This window comes from Cervus elaphus, chromosome 8 (genome assembly GCF_910594005.1).
Source record: "Cervus elaphus chromosome 8, mCerEla1.1, whole genome shotgun sequence".
Lineage (NCBI taxonomy): Eukaryota > Metazoa > Chordata > Mammalia > Artiodactyla > Cervidae > Cervus > Cervus elaphus.
Window position 1 is genome coordinate 6,432,441 of NC_057822.1, and position 14,041 is coordinate 6,446,481.

Below are 14,041 nucleotides of genomic sequence, written 5' to 3' on the forward strand. Positions count from 1 at the left end.
CATAACATTAAAACCCAATTCCTAAAGTATGAGGACTGAATTCCAAAGTGAGTGAGCTGCGCACTCAGGCCACTATGATTGCCTGGGTGGCTTCGGGCAAGTCACTGAACTCTTCCAGGAGCAGTTTGCCCATCTCTCGGGAGTAAGGGCATACCTGGATATTTTGCATAAGTTGAGTGCTTTGTAAGTTATATCACAAAGAGAAGTTGTTACATCAGCTCTTCTGGAAATGATTCCACTTGGCACATTCCTGTTAGTGTGTATCCCCATGAATGTTTTACTCCCCATTAACACATTTAGGACATTCTTCCTCACAGAAACGCATATTATTCCCCCCACTAGCCTGGGACCTTCTCAAGTAGGGGAACGATGCTTATTCATTTCTGATCCCTTTCTGATCTGATCTCCAGCACAGGGTCTGGTGTTTCCTCCTTTCCTTCATTCTTTTCTTTATTTCATAACAAGTGATTGAGAGCCTAACATGTGTAAGATAGCAAAGGTCTCTGCCTTTTTGGACCTTAAGACTGATGAAGGGACTTCCCTGGTGGTGCAGTGGTTAAGAATCCACCTTGCAATGCAGGGGCTGCAGGTTCAATCTCTGGTCCAGGAATGAAAATCCCACATGTTATAGAGCAACTAAGCCCATGCCACAACTACAGAAGCCTATGTGTCACAACTAGAGAATTCACAAGCCACAACGAAAGATCCTGCATGATCCAACAAAGATCTCCCATATGGCAACTAAGACCCAATGCAGGCAAATAAGTAAGTAATTTTTTTTTTTTAAAGCAGTGCTCAAAAAAAAAAATTTCAAAAACCAAAACAAACAAAAAAGACTGGTGGGTGGAGGGACAAGAAAAAATTAAGCACAATTAATTATTTCATAACAACTGGATTAAATCCCACAGAGTATCAGGCCAGGTGCAATAACAGCTTGGGGAATGTGGAGTGGGGACCTAAATGAATTCCAGACACAGGGAAGGCTTCCTAGAGGAGGTGGCCTTGAGGCTCAGAGAGGTTAAGAAATCTGCTTAAGGTCACACAGCTGCTAGGTGGTAAAGCGGGGATTTTAACCCAGAAGCCCCGACTCCCAAACACATATTCCTCTACTAGACAACATTGCCTTTTATCTCCTCTCTCCTACTTTTTCCTGACTCTTAACAGGGAGAGGGAGCAAGGCCTGTCTAACATAGGATGCTCCAAAGCAATATTTTCCGCAGATTGAGGGGTCAGAGCCCTCTTTGAAAATCTGGTGAAATCCATGAAACCTCTCCTAGGAACTACATGGACACAGACCCACAGAATCTTGCCTGCAATTTCAGGGGGTTCATAGGCATTGTGAGGCCCAGGTTTAGAGCTCACACCATGAGAACCTTACAGTGAGATTCTCAGAACCTCAGACAAGACACCAGGGCCCCATGGGGACCTCGGATTCAGAGACAGACCCCAGAACTCCATAAAAAGATTCTCAAGATCCAGGAGAAAGATCCTGGGACCATGTAGAGACCCCAAGTCCCTCCCCCACAGAGACATTCTTAAGATGCTATAAAGACTATAGAGGAGGCTCAGGCCCCCAAAAAGCCAGCATCAACCCCTGCGCCTTGGAAAGCTAAGACGGTTTTGGAGTCACTGACACTTTGAGGGAAAAAAAATGCAACCTACAACAGGCTTTGCACAAAATCCAGGCGTTCACAGACCTCTAGGAGGTCATCAATTACCCAGGCCTCCTGTTCTCGGGCCTCCATAAGAACCTGGACCCTCCCGAGCCCCTCACGAACCGGGACAAGGTCCACAGATTCAAGACACAAACTTGAGAGTCGAGCAGCCCATGGGTCGAATTCCGGCCCTACAGTTTACTAGCCATGACCTTGGACCACTCACCTACAAACCCTCGGGCCTTAGCGTCTCACCTCCGCAAAGAAAGACTCGGCCACCTCTCTCTTCCCAGTCCGGCCCCCCGCGGCGTGGGCTGCGTGCCGGGTCGGCGCTGGCGCCCGCGGGACCCAGGCCGCTCGGCTCGGGCGCCGAGACCGGGGCTGCGGCGCTTCGCTGTTGGTCCTGATGGACCGACTGCAGCGAGAGCGCGGGCGGCGGGGGAGGCGGCGTGCCTGCCGCAGTGACAGCTCCGCGCCGCCGCGGGCCTGGGAAGCCGGCGAGGCCGTTCCCACCCGCCGGGCAGGGCGTTCCCGCCGGCCGGCTTCCTGCAGTCCGGGGCAGCCGAGGGGGGGAGGCGCGGAGGGGCCGCGGGGCCCGGCAGGCCTGGTTCCTGGCTTTCTCTCCGCGTTTCCTGAGCTGGACCGGCCGGGGGATGGGACCCAGCACAAACCTCCTTCCCGGGAGCGCAGCCAGGAAATCGCGTCCTGGTTCGCTCAGGTTCCTGCTGTGTCCCAGGACGATGCCGGTCGTGGTCCATAATCTTCTCGTCCTGACATATTGAGCACGATGCAAGAAGAAACGGCAGACCCCAGACCACACAGCCCAGAGAGATTCCAATCCCGCGATGGAAGTTAGTTAATTTCATTATACGGATGAGAAACCGAAGGCTGAAAAAGTGAAGTGACATCATAAAAACATTGCTACTGATAAAAAAAAAAAAAAAGTGCTCACTACCTACCAGGTGCTGTGCTACAAATGCGCTAAAGTAACTGTGTCTCTGAGCCCCCAGAACCTATGAAGATAACTATTGTCCTTATGTTATAAATGAGAAACTGAGAACCAGAGAAGTCAAGTGGTTTCTGCAGTGTCACACAGCTAGGAGTTAAATGCCAGTCTCCTGTTTCTGGAGCTCAGGCCATCCCACTGTCCTGCTTCCCAGATGTCCTATTTCAACTCCTTACAGTGAGTAACCTGAGAGTCAGAACCCTGTTTTCTTTGTTTCTGGGTCCCCCAAACGCCACTTGGAATTTGACACAAAACAAGTGCTCGGAGGGGACCCTGGAGCCCAGCGCGTTGCGCACATGCTCAGTCATGTTGGACTCTTTGCAACCCCATGGGCTGTAGTCTGCCAGATTCTTCTGTCCCTGGGATTTTTCCAGGCAAGGATACTGGAATGGGTTGCCATCTTCCCTACCCAGGGATCAAACCTGCATCTCTTGCATATCCTGCATTGGCAGGTGGATTCTTTACCTCTGCACCACCAGGGAAGCCTCCTGGAACCTAGCAGAGAAGCTCAAAGTTAGCAAGACTAGTAGGAGGCATCTTATCTGACTCCTTATAGAGCCTTCATCACAGGGAAAATTCAACCTCTGCTTCAATACGTCCTACCATGACAAACTCTCTGTCTCTCCCACCGTAATCCTTTCCTCTGTTGAACAAATATGTTTGGTCTAAAATGTAAATACTTCATTTGGCTCATGGTTCCTTGTAAACAGAGGAAGACCATTTCTCTTCTCATGACCAGAGTGTATACCACATGGTATTCTTAGCCGTTTTATAAAGGTTTAATAATTTTAAGTGTTTGTGAACTTAAACAACACCAGCTCTTCACCAAAGGCATTCCTCTTCCATTGTGTTGAGTTGTTTCAGAGAAAAGCAGCCCAGACTACATTTTCCAGCACCCCTTGCAAATAAGTATGTGACAATGGGCTATGGGCAGAGACAATGTGTGCCATGTCCAGGCCAAATCCAAGTTAAAAACTATGTATGTTTTCTCAAAGCTCTGTCTTCTCTCTCTGTCTGCCAACTGTATGGGCTTCCCAGGTGGCGCTACTGGTAAAGAAACTGCCTGCCAATGCAGGAGACACAGGTTCGATCCCTGAGTCAGGAAGATGCCCTGGAGGAGGGTGTGGTAACCCACTCCAGTATTCTTGCCTGGAGAATCCCATGGACAGAGGAGCCTGGTGGGCTACAGTCCATAGGGTCTCAAAGAGTTGGACACGACTGAAGTGACTTAGCACATGCACACGCCAACTGCATGCCAACACAGGTGAACTTGGGAAACCACGTGTTAAACACAGGAGAACCTTGGTCAGCCTGGGTTTCACTCAAGTCACTTGACTGAATTGTGCCACATTGAACCAACTTCTACTTAGTGTTCAGACATTGATCTCTCAGGATTTCTCTATTTCATCAGTTAGCATCACTTTAACAAACACTGGGACCAACCTGCGTTCATTGTTACGACCTCCACTTCACAAAGCAAGGTGTTGGTCATAGAAAAGCTGCTTAAAGATGTCCATTTGTACTGACTGTGTCCAGCTGGTTCAGCTGGGCAAGAAATAGTCTCTGTTCATCTCACTGATTCACTTCATCCTTTCTATTCCCAAAAGGGTTTTGAGGTGGTTTCCATTGTAGCCACAAGCCTATTTGATGGTTAATTAAAGAGCAAGAATCAAGGAGTAATGAAAGCCTGGGCCAAAGGCCAGTGGAGAAGAAGGAAAGAAAAATGAAAAATTGACTAATTATAACAGAAATGCTTGGTCAAGTTTTCTAAGGATAACAACTGTGACAGAGCAAAAAAGCCCATAGCTCTGAGTTTCCTGGCAGTCCAAGCAAAGAGGGAAAGAGGATGTTACAAATTATGTAGGAAGCAGTAAATGTTTGATTAGCCACACAAACCCCAGAACCAGATTGTGTTGCTTTGAAGCCCAGCTCTACCACTTACTTAGGCAATTACTTAAATTCTCGGTGCTTCTTTTTTTTTTTTTTAATCTAAAAAATGGAGATGATGTGCTCTTATGATCAATAAAAGGATTAAATGAGCCAAGGCATATTCAGATCTTATAACAGGCCTATCACATGGGGTGAATTCTATATAAGAATTAGCTATTGCCACAGTCTGATTGGAAGAATCATGTTGGTGATTTGCAAAAGACAATTTTTTTCCCTTTACTAAACTCTCAGAGGAATGTATTCTATAAGGGACCCCAACTAATACAATGGACTATGCCTTAATCAGATTTACCACAACTGCTGGAGCCTGTATCACACAGTCATTTGTCTTATTGGCTTTTGGTCCAGACAAGCCTTAGCATTCTATTCAGTAGGTAATTTGGGGGGCAGATTGTTGGGGTGCCTTAGGTGCCTTACTGATGACCCGCCCCCAAGGCAGGTAAGTGTTGTGGCGACAAGCAAAGGGGCTGATGTCAGATAGACTCAGGTTCGTTTGTCAACCTTTTCAAGCCTCAGTTCTTCATCCATAGAGGGGGGACAATAAGAAATAGTATCTACCCAAGAGAGTTGCTACAAAGACTATGGGAAAGGATGGATACAAAACCATTGTCACAATGACTGGAACTATGGGAAGACTGTGCTACACTGACACTCACAAAATAGGGAAGAAACTGCCAAATTTAAAATAGGGAATCTCACCTGAGACCCCTGGAGTAAGGAGAATCTTATTTTTAAAGGTTTATTTATTTATTTATTGGCTATGGGAGGTCTTTGTTGCTGTACTCAGACTGCGGGGAGTAAGGGCTACTCTTTGTTGCTATCCGCGGGCTTCTCATTGCAATGGCTTTTCTTGTAGCGGAGCATGGGCTCTAGGCACTCAGGCTTCAGGAGCTGCAGCGTGTGTGCTCAGGAGTTTTGGCTCTCGGCCTTTTTAGCGCTGGCTCAGTAGTTGTGACACATCGCTAGTTGCTCCGCAGCATGTGGGATCTTCCCGGAGCAGGGGTGAAACAGGTGTCCCTTGCATTTCAAGGCGCTTTTTAAACATTGGACCACGAGGGAAGCCTGAGAATAATTTTTAATGCTTCCAAAAGGAGAACAGGTAAGACTCTGAGTTTTCACTATAGGGGGCTCAGGTTCCATCCCTGGTCAGGGAACTAAGATCCCACATGCCATGCGACGAAAATAAATAAATATAAAATTTTTAAAAATGGAAACAGAATTGGTCCATTTGCCCCGGGATGTGTTCCTGGGGCTGACCAAAGCATTACTTTCTTGCTTCTGGCTGGAATCCCCTTGGCCTGATTCAGTATGTTGTGCAGCACAAGCTGGTCTGTTTTTGGAGCCCCCTCTGCCCAGTGAGGTACCGCACAGCCAGAATGACCACTGTGTGCTCAGTTGTGTCCGACTCTTTGTGACCCCGTGGACTGTAGCCCACCAGGCTCCTCTGTCCATGGGATTCTCCAGGCAAGAATACTGGAATGGGTTGCAATGCTCTCCTCCAGGGGATCTTCCCAACCCAGGGATCGAACTCACGTCTCCTGCATTGCAGGTGGATTCTTTACCACTGGGCCACCTGGAAAGCCCAGAATAACTACTATGCTACAGCAAAAGACTGTCTTTGAGGGGAAATGAGAACTAAAATCTCCTCCTTGGGTTTCCACGTGTTGGGTGCTTCACATATTATCTTGCCTAACCGCCACAACAGCTTCAAAGGGCAAGCCGTGTCAGCAATCACATTTTATGTATGAGTAAACTGAAGGACTTCCCTGGTGGCTCAGACGGCAAAGAGTCTGCCTACAAAGCGGGAGACCTGGGTTTAATCCTTGGATTGGGAAGATCTCCTGGAGAAGGAAATGGTAACCCACTCCAGTATCCTTGCCTGGAAATTCCCATGGACGGAGGAGCCTGGTAGGCTACAGTCCACGGAGTTGCAAAGAGTCAGACACGACTGAGTGACTTCACTTATGCTTTTCACTTTCTTTTCAAACTGAAGATCAGAGAAGCAAAGTGATCTGTCTAGGGTCACACAGCTAAGAAGTGGCAAGGCTGGGACATGAGAGAGATGTGTCTGACACTAGCATGCATTTCTAACCACTAGGCAACACGGCCTCTCCCTTCCACCCTGGGCCAGGATCTCCTCTCTCTCATGAACCTAAGCTGTTTGTTTTTCTCAAGGATCTTCTAGGAAACATATGCTGCAGGGACCAACTTATTCCTCCTGTCTGGGCAGTCCCTTCCCCTGTGAGAACCATCTCTTGGGTAAGACACACAGTGTCAGTGGAGTGACTCAAGCTGGTCGGAAGCTCTGAGTGGGTGGAAAACCAGCCACCGATATCATCACCAAGTCCAGTCTCATCTCCTGGTTGGTCTCTCTTTCAGTTTCCAGGCTCCACCACCACCCTTCCTCCTTTCACATACAGCTCAGGTGATGGTTTTCAACACTTATCTAACCAAGTCATTCCTCTGCTAAATAACCTTCTGTAGCTCCCTGTTGCTCCCAGAATAAAGTTTGAAGTCAGTTATTTGCTGTGACCCTCAAGGTCCAGCCTACCTCTCCAACCCACTCTTTGCTCTCAGGCATCTTTGGGCCCCATGGACCCAAATATTCATGGTTTCCAGCCCTGGGGTTCCCTGTGTGATATGAGGTGAACGAGCTGCCAGCCTAAGCTGGGTATCTGTCAGTCTGTCAGTCTCACCTTCTCCCTGCCCTCTGACCGAAACATCTTTGCCAGGAGGAACTGCTAACCATCGACCCGGAAAAGGGATCAGTCGGGAAGCCAGCACCAGCAACTCGGGCTCTGTGTAGAACCCTGGAAAACGAGGACATTATCCGGCATCCTTTCTCTGTGTCCGAGGCTAACTGTTGGGGAGCTGACATGATAAAACAGTGAAGGGAAGCTAGATTTCCTTCCAAGTCTCCATGATGCCTGTGCCCAAGCTTTTAACAATTCCCTTACATGGTCTCCTTGGTGGAGGCAGAATTCACCCCTGTGTATGTCCATAATGAACACAGTTGCCGGATGCTGTCCCAGAGCACATAGTCTTCCCATCTCATTATTCCCACTTGCCAAAGAGAATTGCTCTGAATGAGGAAGGCACCCACCCGCCCGCCGATTTCTGTGCCTTTCTCTGGTGCCCTTCCGCCACCTGGTGGTCATACCTGGAATAGAGGGCTTTCTGCTCTGAGGATGGAAGCACATTAAACAAATTCTCCAGGGTAAAAAGCATTTTCATCTCAGCCTACATTCCCCTCTAAGACCCCAGGGCTCACCTGCACCTGAAATTTGGAGAAAGGCAGACTCACTTGCCTTGATTCCGTCTCAATTCCGTGGATTCTTGGGCCTGTCACTTCCCCTCTCTGGGTTCAGGATCCTCATTTATAAAAACGGGCCTGAAGAGACTGGGCCCTACCAGCTCTGGTGTTCTAGGGTTATGTCTGAAGTTCACTAAGTGACCTGTGACTCTGCCTCCTTCCTTAGCTCCGTGGGAAGAATGTAAATTCCAGGAAGTCAGGGAAGTTGCTGGCTTGTTCCCTCTCTATCACAAGCGCACCAGTCAGTGCTTCATTCATAGATGCGTTACTGGGTTTGCGGCTGCATTCACAGAAACACTGAAGATACCATGTGGGGCTTCCCTGGTGGGTCAATGGTAAAGAACGCAGCTGCCAATGCAGGAGCCACAGGAGACGCAGGTTTGATGCCTGGGTTGGGACGATCCCCTGGAGGAGGAAATGGCGACCCACTCCGTTTATGGGGTCATGAAAGAGTCGGACATGAAAGAGTCAGAAGGGACTTAGCAAGTAAGCAACAACGGTATACAATGAAAGAGGTGAAAGGCATTCTGCCCATGTCTGAGGTCCCATTTGGAATCAGAACTTTGAAAATGACACGGAGAAAGTATAACTCATTCACGAAATAATAGCTGAAAGAGGGATCTCAAAAAACCACATTATACGGGGGAACAGTTGAAGGAACCAGAATATTGACTCTGGTCTAAAAAAGACTCAAGGGGTACATGTGTCTTCCTTCAAATATCTGGAGAGGGAATCTGGGGGAAAGGACTGGGAGAACTAGGAATAAAGGCTGCTACTTCAAGGGGACAGATATTTCTCCCCCCTAACCAAAAGAAGTTTTCAGTCTGAGCTAGAAAAAAAAGAACAGACCTGAATTTAAATCCCAGTCTGCGCCTAACTAGATATTTTTAAAAAATAGAGTATAGTTGCTCTACAAGGATGTGCCAGCCTCTGCTGTACCACAAGGTGAATTAGTTACATACAAACATATATCCCCTCACTGTGGGATCTGCCTCCCACCCCGCTCCCATCCCATCCATCTAGGTCACCATAGAGTTCCCAATGGCTGTGTGTTTGTAACCTTGGACAAGTTTCTTCATCATGGTAAGCCTTGGTTCACTCATCTGTAAAATGGGTATAATGTGGGGTACACAGGACTGTTGCAAGGAAAGAACGATACGAAATATTTTTAAAATGCCTAGTGCAAGGCCCAGGGCCTAGTTGGTGCTGGGTGAGTATAGCTGTGGTTAAAAACGTAGACAGGGAGTGAGCACCCATCACTGGACGTGTGAGCAGAGGCTCCAGGATAACTTGATAGGAATGGGAAGGAGTTGAGCAGCCAGCAGAACTGTGGCTCGGGGAGGCCGTGCAGGCTGATAGTTAGCAATACTGATTCTTGGCACACCGACTAGATGTTTATCCTGGCTTTGCCATTTAATTGCTGTGTAACTCACTTCACCGTTCTGAGTCTCAGTCTCCCCAGCTGCAGAATGGGGATAAGTAGTTCCTGCCTCACCAAGTTGTTGGCGGATGAAGAAGGTAAAGCAATCAAAACGTGCACTGCTGCTTTGATGTTGGAGAAGGGCATGGCAACCCACTCCAGTATTCTTGCCTGGAGAATCCCTGGACAGAAGAGCCTGGCGGGCTACAGTCCATGGGGTCGCAAAAAGTCGGACATGACTGAAGCGACTTAGCACACCTGCACGCTTTGATGTTAGTGGTTTGATTGGGGTTGTCCTGGATGACCTTGAAGGTCCCCTCCCGTCTGATATTCTTCAGGTCTGGATTCTCTGCCTTTGCCTCTGGGAGCAGAATGCAGGGGACCCTGGGGAAGGAGGTAAATGCACTGTCCTAAGACTCCCAGAGGAGTGCTTGCATCTGCTCCTTGCCAGGGGCAGGTAACCAGGGCACTGCCCTCCCCTGCTCCACAAGCCAGCCTTTCCTGTGTTTGAGTTTGGCATCTGAGGAAGCCGAGGGGGCGGACACAGGATGGTTATGGGACAGTGCAGTGGTGAACAGGCTGTCTGGCTCTCTAATCTGCTCGTGCACTTTGGTCCCCAGATAAACTATGAGCCCCATGAGGGATCCAACTGCTGTCCAGGGTACAAACATTAACCAATAGCCGGGGGAGGTTCAGAGGTTGCCACATGGTGGCCCAGGGGCCAGATCGGGCCCTCGGGTTTGATTTGCGGTCTGGATAGTTGCACAGTGGTTTGCTTTTAAACTAGTTGTCAACATTTAAAAATAAGGGAATTTCATAGAAAATCCCAATTCCTTACTCTTTTCAGAGTCAGTAGAGCTGGTATACTTCTGCCTGGGAGAGGTCATAGGAGATGAGCAGTGGCTGCCACCTTAGGTCAGGGCACATGAGCCTCAGTCACCAGTCCCCATACCTCCTAGTCGTATCACACCAGTCAGCTTCAGGCACTTACGACTGTGCAAGTCACTTAACCATTCTGAGCCTTAGTCCCTTGAGTTTATGATCCCTGAGATTCTTTGTGACCCTGGGAGCAGCCTGCAGGGGACCCTGGGGAAGAGCATGGGCTTTGTAATATCTGAGGACAATGGGACAAATCCTAGTCTGTTATGTGATGCACGAGCGCTCTGAACTCCATTTCCTCATCTGCAAGAAGGAGGATAACGACACAGACTCCTCCCAGAGTTGATGCGAAGATTAAATACGAAAATGTATGTAAAGCATCTGGAACATAGCAGGTGCTCAATGAAAATTCCTCATGAGTAAACCATGGCCCAGGCTCAATCAATATTCTCCCTGCTTCTGTTTTGTTTTAAATATTTATTTATTCGGCTGTGCTGGGTCTTGGTTGCAGCATGTGGGATCTTTTAAGTTGTGGCATGTGTAATCTTTGGCTGTGGCATACAAACTCCTTATTGTGGAACATGGATTAGTTTCCTGATCAGGGATAAAACCCGGGCTGCCTGTATTGGGAGAGTTTTAGCCAATTTAGCCAAGTTTAGCCTCCCTGGGCCACCAGGGAAGTCCCAATAGTCCGCCTGGTTTTGAATGCCACAGTCCTGGACACTGAGTCAGGTCTCAACCACCCTGTGAGGCCAGCGTTATCATTATCTGTGCCGCACAGAGAGCAAACCAAGGCTCACGGAGATGGTAAACAAGCAATGGAAGAGCTGGCTCATGTAGCCCCATCCGTCTGATTCTCAAGCCTGTGCTTTTCCCTCACAACCACATGCCATTTTGGCCCTGGACACATCCTCTGGGGTTGAGTGTGAACTCTTGAGTTATAACTGTAGGGCTAGAATTCGGGCTCTACCACTAACCAGCTTCCCAGGTGACGCTGTTGGTAATGAATCTGCCCGCCAGTGCAGTAGATACAAGAGATGCAGGTTTGATCCTGGGTTGGGAAGACCCGCCCCCCCTGGAGTAGGAAACGGCAATCCACTCCATTATTCTTGCCTGGAAAATTCCATGGACAGAGGAGCCTGATGGGCTACAGCGCATGGGGTCGCAAAGAATCGGACACTTCACTTGGCACTAACTAGCAGCGTGATGCTGGGCAAATCATCTAACCTCTCGGGACGTCTGGGATTTGGACCATCTGCATGCAGGTTAAATGAGTTAATGCCCATAAAACACTTAGGACTGTACCTGGGTACACAGTAAGAGTTCAATAAATGCTGGCTATTGTTATCATCAGTTGAGCACTGGCTGTGTGCCAGGTACTGGGAGTACAAAGATCAATGAGAGTCCCTGTGGGGCTCAAGGTCTGATCAGAGGACAGAGGTCAGAGCGACTGCTGTCAGGGAGCCTGGCTGGGGAAGCAAGGCGGGTGGTGGTGGACTCTACATGTCAGCTTGTCAGGACCACAGTGCCCAGATAGTCAGTCAAATATTACTCTGGATGTTTCCGTGAGGTTCTTTTTGGATGAGATGGATGTTTAAGCCAGTGGACTTTGAGAAAAGCAGATTGCCCTCCATAATGTGGGTGGGCCTTATCCGATCAGTTTAAAGCCCAAATAAAACACAAGCAAGAGTGACTTCTTAAGAAGATGGCCTTTGGACTTCATCAGCAATGCTGGCTCTTCTACAGCAGACTGCCTTTAGACTCAAGGTGGAACTTTCTAAAAAAAATGTTTATTTATTTACTTAGTTGGCTGTACCAGTTTAGTTGTGGCACACAGGATCTTCGATTTTCATTGCAGTATGTGAGATCTTTCAGCTGAAGCATGTGAGATCTAGTTTCCTGACCAGGGATTGAACCTGGGCCCCCCTGCATTCGGAACATAGAGTCTTAGCCGCTGGACCATCTGGAAAGTCTGCAAGGTGGGACTCTTTTGTCTGAATCTACAGCCTGTTGGCCTCCCCATCAGATTTTGGATTCATCAAGCCTCCACAATTACATAAGTCGATTCCTTGAAATAAATCTCCTTTTATATAAATGCATGTCCTATTTGTTCCATTTCTCTGGAGAATTCTGAAAAAGGAGGGGCAGTACCAATACCTTTGCCAGAAGAGATATCCTTCTTATGTTTAGCGATCCTAGCCTGAAGAAGCTCGTCCGAGGGCCTTGACACTGTCCCCAGTAGATGTAACAGTTGGTTAATATTTGGGATGCATTTACTACAAGGATCACACAAAGCCGGGAGAGAGAGCAAATATAGAGGCTGAAATAATCAGGATTCAAAACCCACTTAATCTTCAGAACAATGTGTAGGAATCTACAAGAAGTGTAACACGGATCAGTGAAAAGTCCTCCCCTTGGGCTCAATTGTGCAGAGATAGAGTCAGGGGTCGGGGGTGGGAGAGTGCGGGCAGATAAAAAACACTAGACGTGGATAAATACTTGGCATTTTGAGGAACTTCTCTGGTGACCCAGTGGTTCAGAATTGACCTTGCAATGTAGGGCACACAGATTCGATTCCTGGTCCGGGGACTAAGGTTCCACACGCCACAGGGCAGCTGAGCCTGGGCACCACGACTGCTGAGCCCACACCATGGAGCCCAAGTGCACAGCTGGAGAGCAGCCCTTGTGCATGCCACAGCTAAGACTCGACACAGTCAAATACATGAATATATATTTAAAAGAAAAGACTTGGCACTTTTAGTTTGACTAGAAGTCATACTTTGATTCCTTCCTGGGTTAAGTCATGATGAGACATGAGGCTGATCAGCCTGAGGAGACACATCTCTGGCCTCCAGGTTTCAGAAAGTCAAGATAGGGACAGGCAGGGCTTCCCTAGTGGCTCAGTGGTAAAGACTCCGACTGCCAGCGCAAGAGACATGGGTTCGATCCCTGGTGCAGGAAGATCCCACATGTTGTGGAGCAACTAAGCCCATGTACCACAGCTATTGAGCCCTTGCTCTAGAGTTCAGGAGCCAAAACTACTGAACCCATGTGCCATAACTACTGAAGCCCGAAAACCCTAGAGCTTGAAATAAGAGACAATACTGCAATGAGACACCCGTGGACCGCAACTAGAAAGTAGCCCCCATCGCCAAAACTAGAGAAAACCACTCAAGCAGCAACAAAAACCCAGCACAACCAAAAATAAATAAATAAGATTATTAAAAAAAAAAAAAGTCACAGGCAAGTGGAAGTTACCAGAAATCAGATTTGGACCCAGAGGGAAGATCAGTCAGTGCTGACCAAGATGGCCTGGGCATCTCCTGGGCACTGATCTCCTTGTCACCAAGAATGTTCTAAGAGGTATCCCTTCTTTGAGATGTAACCAAGACTGTGTTGTGAAGAGAAAGAAAAGAGTATGCACTTTGGATGGGACGGACCTTGATTCAGACTAGTTAATGTGAGCGTGACCTCAGAGAAGTCCTCCTCTCTGAGCCCGTGGACCTCAGAGAGTACTCATGATGCACTGGAAATCCCTGGGTCACCTCTCGAAGCAGCCAGTGAACATCAGCTATTTACCCCACGGACTGGCTCACACTGAGAAACATCCTCTGGCTGTCCCCAGATCCCTGCTCAGGACACCAACCCCGTGCCAGTCTGAGAGTGCTGCCCAGCCTCGCTGCCATCCAGCCTCTGGGAGGACCGAATAGCAAGAAAGAGGTGTGTCCTCCTGGTGTCTGTCTGGACGTGATCAGAAGCAAGTAACGGAAAAATCCAGCGAACAGTGTTACTGTTACAGGATGGTCACTACTCACTTA

At 48.3% G+C, this 14,041-nt stretch overlaps 1 protein-coding gene across 6 annotated transcripts in view; it reads right to left on the reverse strand.

Annotated features, from left to right (window-relative positions):
• LUZP1 (leucine zipper protein 1) overlaps window positions 1–2,079 on the reverse strand; it is a 96,939-nt gene extending 94,860 nt beyond the window's left edge. For 4 of the 6 annotated variants that reach the window (XM_043909182.1, XM_043909181.1, XM_043909180.1 and 1 more), the window contains exon 1: window positions 1,911–2,065. The gene's annotated coding sequence lies outside the window, so the exon portion shown is untranslated. Of the gene's footprint in view, window positions 1–1,881 lie in introns of all 6 variants that reach the window. The other 2 variants (XM_043909177.1, XM_043909175.1) reach the window with 2 other exon arrangements.
• Between the last annotated feature and the right edge of the window lie 11,962 nt (window positions 2,080–14,041).